This window comes from Rhincodon typus, chromosome 32, assembly GCF_021869965.1.
Source record: "Rhincodon typus isolate 14 chromosome 32, sRhiTyp1.1, whole genome shotgun sequence".
In the NCBI taxonomy this organism is placed as follows: Eukaryota; Metazoa; Chordata; class Chondrichthyes; order Orectolobiformes; family Rhincodontidae; genus Rhincodon; species Rhincodon typus.
This window is the reverse complement of record NC_063363.1, coordinates 10,280,688-10,287,450: the sequence shown is the minus strand read 5'-3', so window position 1 is coordinate 10,287,450 and position 6,763 is coordinate 10,280,688. Positions and strand designations below refer to the sequence as shown.

Genomic DNA, 6,763 nt, shown 5'->3' with positions numbered 1-6,763 from the left:
AGAGACAGAGAGAGACAGAGAGAGACAGAGAGAGACAGAGAGAGACAAGCCAACACTCAGCTAAATGCACAACCAGCGAGATACAACAAGGCAGGTCAAAACACAGCTGGGAGGCATGTATCAAGGAGAGCTAACACCACGACATGACAGTGCATTCTTCACTGAGTCTACTGCCAACACTACTTTGCTCCTAATGCCTGTCACTGAATTAGACCTTTTTTTTTAAGAAAGGAAAGTCTTAATTAAACAGGTAGCTGCCATTTTATAGATTCTACAGTTTTAACACCTCAAATTTTGTTGATGTGATCCAGTAGACAAACCTCCAACCAAAAACATGCATCATTATGCACACAGAACATTACAGATTTTAATTACTATTGAAGCAATTGTCTTAAGCTAGAAAAATGTTCTGTACTTACATTTCAGCTTATTAAAAGTGTCAGTTGCAACAGACAATTCATTCTTATCCCAATAAGCTTTAATAATAATTTGTTAGTGAAGTTGTTTATGAAATAGGTATTTGTGGTGGAACATTTAACATTATATTAGGCTCCTGCAACCCTAGAACATCCACACAATTCTAGTCTGCCTCAATAATGTGCCTCCTTCAGGACTAAGCACTCAACTGTTCCTCTTTGATCTTTCCTATTCACGGTCTCTGACATGGGATTGCCAACGCTAGTGACAGCTTTGTTTTTTGTTTCACTTCTTTCATGGATGTGAGCATCATTGGCGAGGTCAGCTTTGTTGCCCATCCCAAAATGCCCTTAGCCCATCAATCCACTCAGTCCACTATATTGGAGTCATGTGTAGGTCAGACCAGGTAAGGGTTTAAGATTTTCTTCCCTGACAGATATCCATGAACCAGATGAGTTTTTAAAACGAAGTCAATGATGGTCCCACGGTCACTGTTAATGGAACTAGCTTGTCAATTCCAGGTTTATTCATTAAATTTAAAATTCTATGGTGGGATCATATCACCTGAGCATTAACCTCGGCTTCTCGGTTACTAATCCAGCAACATTACCACAATGCTAAGATGTTCCCCCATTGGCGTACAGAACTGGACTGAGGCTATTAAATTCATGTTACATAGGAACATCCATCCCGACTATCCATACTAGACATGATCCCAGGTCTTAGAAGTGAAAAACCAATGCCTGATCCATTGTGGCATCTAGACCATTCTGTTTCTTGCGAGGTACCATAAATTCATTGCTAAAAACTGTTCTTCCCACCACGTTGGATAGCCCAGCAATATTAACAGTACTCTATCCATAGCTGAAAATGCAGAGAAACAGCATACATTTATATTTATAAAATCTGCACTGTTGTACTTATCCCAAGTTCAAAGTGCCACAACTTAATGTACTTTAGCAAATTCTGAGTTTGCAGTAGACGCCTCTCTACCGTATTGGAAGCTGCAAGAGGTCGAACCACACAATGAAGGAAGTAGGTTTTGGCATAGTGACATTGTGCATGGAGTTTAAGGTTCCCCTAATAGAAGCTTCTTTTTATGCAGTTACCAGTAGGGTGCTCTGTCTCCTACCTGCCCCTTGCTTCTGCCTGACAGTTTACTTATTGTCAAAACTGTACAGTCATTCTTGGGAGCAAATTACTGCAGAATCTGGAATCCGTATGAAAAGAAAACGCTAGAGATCACAGCCGGTCAGGCAGTATCCATGGAAAGAAAGCAAGGTAATGTTTTGAGTCCAGATGACTCTTCTAGTACGGCCATTCTTAGACTACACAATCCACAGGAACCACATGATACTTTAAACTAGTCAGACAGACACAGTGCAATAGTTCTGCAACAGAGTAATAGGACACAAGGCAGCACAAGTAACTCTCCCACACAGCCCATGATAAGGATCCCTCGAGATGTTACCTCCCTACAAAATCAAACAGGAAGTGTGAATGTGGAAACAAAAACAAGGGATGAACCTGTCTCACAGATGCCTCTTAGTGGGGAAATAGAGCACTGCATGTGTCTCCCCACCACTTGCTCCAACCCCAGTTTAGACACCAGTTGGGTGATAAGAAAAATTAGGAACTTGGTCACTGTACAATACAGGAAAAAAAGTTAAAATAAATATTTTAAAAAACACCTAGATTATGCAGTTTTCATTGAGTTGCTGGAAGGCACAATAAGGTGATTCCATATGATATTTAAATGCACACACAGCCTGACCTTCATTAGCTCCTCGCTATTGGTGGTATTTCCATTGTTTCTGATCCATTACCAAGAAAATCAAACAGCCTGAACCTGCATTAACTCTCAGCCCACTTACTTTTGTAACAGGCTGATTTCATGCTTTTTAACCTTTATACTCTTTGGAAAATTATCTACATCCCACATATGATTTATTGGTACCTTTTACCAAGTGTCAAGTCTGAATCTTTGTCATCTACAAAACATTGAGAAAGGCAAATCATGTTAGTGAGCCGTACTGTACAGTAGCTCTGAACCTTGAAACCCATCCAACTACACTGGATTCCACCATTTTGCCAACCATGCTATGCTGCAGCATCTGCACTGATGGAATTATTGACAGAGGATTTACAATTAAAATGCTAGGCTGGAAAAGTTACCATCTGTTCATCTGCGTTAACGAAGAAATCTCTCATTTGTGATTTTGCACCATTATTTCTGAACAAGATGTGCAGTGCTGCAATTTTTATAATTCACTTTCCAAAAATAGGTTGGACCTCCTAACAATACGCTTGGAGTACTATGCATAGTTACTATCTCCAAATTAAGACATACGGATGCAATGGAGAAAGCGCAAATAGACCGTACAAAGATGCCAGAGCCGAGAGATAAATTACAGCCATCAAAAAAAAACACTGAACAGAATTCTCTTGGATCTAACTTTTGCCTAAACATAGAAGATAAGAGAAGGAGGCCATTCAGCCCTTTGAGCCTGTTCCACTATTCATCACAATCATGGCTGATTGTCCAACTCAACAGCCTAATCCTGCTTTCTCCCCATAACCTTTGATCCCATTCGCCCCAAAGTGCTATATCTAGTCACCTCTTGAATACATTCCACATTTTGGCATCAACTAATTCCTGTGTTAATGAATTCCACAGGTTCACCACTCTTTGGGTGAAGAAATGCCTCCTCATCTTCGTCCTAAATCGTCTACCCCGAATCCTCGTACTGTGATCCCTTATTCTGGACACACCCACAATCAGGAACATCCTCCATGCATCTACCCTGTCCAATCCTGTTAGAATTTTATAAGTCTCTACAAGATTCACCCCCTCATTCGTCTGAACTCTAGTGAAAACAATCCCAACCTAGTCAATTTCTCCTCATTCTTCAGACCCGCCATCCCCGGAATCAAACTGGTAAAACTTTGCTGCACTCCCTCAGAAAAGGAGACCAAAATTGCACACAATATTCCAGGTGTGGTCTCACCAAGGCCCTGAACAACTGCAACACATCCCTGCTCCTGTGCTCGAAACCTCTCGCAATGAAGGCCAACATACCATTTACCTTCGTTACTGCCTGCTGCGCCTGCATGCTTACCTTCAGCAACTGGTGCACAAGGACACCCAGGTCCCACTGCACACTCCCCTCTCCCAATTTATAGCCATTCAGGTAGTAACCTGCCTTCTTGTTTTTGCTTCCAAAGTGAATAACCTCACATTTATCACAATTATATTGCATCCACCATTGATTTGCCTGCACACCCAGCCTGTCGAGATCATGCTGGAGGATCTCTGCATCCTCGTCACAGTTCACCCTCCCACCCAACTTGGTATCATCTGCAAACTTTGAGACGTTACATTTTACTCCCTCAAACACTGACACTACAACAATTGCAGTGATTCACCAAGGCAGTCTCAAAGGATTTTGGGAATGGGCAATTAGACCAACACACAAACAAAAAAAAAAAAACAAGAATTTTCACATGGACAGAAACATTGGCATCGACCAGTTGGGACAAACTGTTTGTTTCTGTACTCTCAGTTCTACTAGATGCCGACTTTTACGGAATACAATTACTCAAAAAGCTAAGAACAGGAATTAAGAGAAGAAGCCTGTTAGGTTCAGTTGTTTTTTTTTAGGCTGTCATACATGTGAAAGCAATCTGCCCATTCACAATTTTATCAAACATGAAATTCAGGCAGATTCTGTTGAGTTGTATTATTTTCATGATTGTCCAGAGAGTGAAGTTAAAAACAGCCTTCAATAATCTCCATCAACTGTATTGAAAAAAATCTCATACTGCCTCTTCCTCAAGCACTCTCTCCCACAAGACCTCAATGCTGTAGTCAATTTTGTCTCCCTCAACCCCACCTTCCATGTAGTCTCTTCAGGTTTGTTGAAGTTATGTTTGGACTTCATCCAATCATCGCTGCCTAGTCTACTAGAGTTTTCTCAGACACTTTTCAACTCTGTACTGCCCTTGCTCTCAGGTCTTGAGCCTTCCTTTAGGGTTCTCATTTAGAAACAAAACCAGACGGTGGTGTTACCCCAGCCTCACAGGCTTGGCAGACATTCTGAAACACCTCATTTCAGGCAGAAAATTTTCTTTATGCTATGTCATACTTTGTTTTGTATACTCCTGTTAAACAAAAACATCTTGGGATGTTTCATTATGCCAGAAGCAGTTGTTGTAGGAGACTGAACCATCCCTCAAATCTGCTTTTAGAAACCAGATTCTCAATTACTCTTACTCCAGTCAAAAAAGTTAATTTAGAAAGTAACATTATGCCTTTATTTTTGTAAGTGGTTATATTTGATTTTATGGTAATTTAGTTTAGACCATTAGCAGATCTCAACAGACCTGCTCTAGAGAGGTTTTTTGCTTATTAATGTTGAATTGAAATGGGACAGACTATTCAGTTATCCCAGGGTTATTGATGATCTGCACTGATGGTAATCAGATATGTCAACTCCCATCAGATGACCTCCATGATGGTTAAGATTTGGTGCTTTCTCTACTGCAGCCTGGGTTTGATTCATAGTCAGGAATAACGTTTTAGGGTGGTGCAATGTAGAGTTCCTATATCTGAGCCAGGAGGCCAGGGTTCAATTCCTACCAGGCATAACATGGGCAACAAAAATATTTATTTATTTCAATTTTATTTATATAATTATAATTAAAATAATTAAAACTCTAATCAGGATCATCTTCCTGATTACAGCACTGGCTAAACAAAAGTAACAAATTAAAAAGAGGTGGGGAAGAAATACAGGCTTTATAAAGAAAAAACCTTTCACATTTAATCAGAATTATTGCTGAAGCAAAATGTTTTAGAATTTCAAAAGACAAAATCCAAAGTAACAGTGAACAAATGATCCAAACCTGTCATATATCAGACTTTAAAATAGCAGCATTTATTTCCAAATGACAAAAGCATTAAAATGCAGAAAGATAACTCTCACCATTTTGAAATTTTTAGTGACCTATAGAGTTTTTTCTAATTTAGAAATGCTTGATTCATGAAAAAATAGTTTCCTCTTATAGACAACCAGAATCAATAGTAAATAATCTGTGACGTACAGCACCGTTAGGTGCAAACTTTCCTCTACCTTGGCCCACCAAATGTCCATGATCCAACTATGACATTTTACAATTTTCCACACTAGCCACTCCTGGACAAGGGTAAATTATTTCCCAAATGTACTTTTCACCTCAAAAGTTAAAACAAAAAACAAGGTTTGCTCTCTACAAAGAAACAATACGAAACGCCAACGACGAGGTGTCAATTTCACTGGCGGTACCTGCAGACATGTTACACTGCAGCCTTCTCAGCCAGCTCCAAATTATCATTTCCCTAAATAAAAATTCTGAAGTGGTTTTCATCAGGGACCAGCTTCAGGCGGCAGCCCGATAATACAGATGTCGACTTTTGGGAAAAGGAGAGCTTCCCTTTTATTTCTTTAAATAAAAGACGTAACAATGCCACCGAATTGGAATGTGCATCCTGCTTTTGCAGGCCATCCAAGCATTAGGCATTGGGGCAGGATTGGAAGGAGGAGCTGCAAATTTCAGGAAGGGATTGAGGTGAGGGGACGCCTGGACAACCACAAGGTGGGTGATACCTGCACTGGAGGGGAGGCAGAGTGAGCTGCGACTGCTGGTTCCCTCTGTATCCACTGGGATCTCCTGCTTTCCTGGGGCTTCTCCTCCTCCGCTACAAATGTATCCAAGCCGGAGCCACACCATTCCACCGACTTCCGCCTGCGCCTGTCAATCAAACCGGCAGAAGTCCCGCCCCACCCTGTTTTTCTACTGGCCACCAGCGTCCCGCACCCTTCACCAATCAGATCGCACCTGTCCCCGACATATCGGCTTTCCATTGGTCAGTGTCGCTGCCTGTCAGTCCGCGGCGGCGCCCCGCCCCCTTTCCACTCGCGCATTCGCGCAGATCACCACCAGCCCCGTATCGCCCCCTGGTGGCGCTCCCGCGGAAGGAGCGCAGGCTGCAAGGATGGACTGAAGGAGCCAACAAGGTGCAGGGCTGGATGAACACAGCAGGCCAAGCAGCATCATAGGAGCAGAGAGGCTGACGTTTCGGGCCTAGACCCTTCATCAGAAAAGGGGGAGGGGAAGGGGGTTTTGAAATAAATAGGGAGAGAGTGGGAGGCGGATAGAAGAGGGATAGAGGAGAGGATAGGTGGAGAGGAAACAAACAGGTCGAAGAGGCGGGGATGGAGCCAGTAAAGGTGAGTGTAGGTAGGGAGTTAGGAAGGGGATAGGTCAGTCCAGGGAGGACGGACAGGTCAAGGGGGCGGGATGAGGT

The 6,763-nt window shown here is 42.1% G+C and overlaps 1 protein-coding gene across 1 annotated transcript in view; it reads right to left on the bottom strand.

Annotated features, from left to right (window-relative positions):
• pafah1b2 (platelet-activating factor acetylhydrolase 1b, catalytic subunit 2) overlaps positions 1–6,208 on the bottom strand; it is a 22,544-nt gene extending 16,336 nt beyond the window's left edge. The window contains exon 1 of the mRNA XM_020531979.2: positions 6,063–6,208. The gene's annotated coding sequence lies outside the window, so the exon portion shown is untranslated. The remainder of the gene's footprint in view (positions 1–6,062) is intronic.
• Between the last annotated feature and the right edge of the window lie 555 nt (positions 6,209–6,763).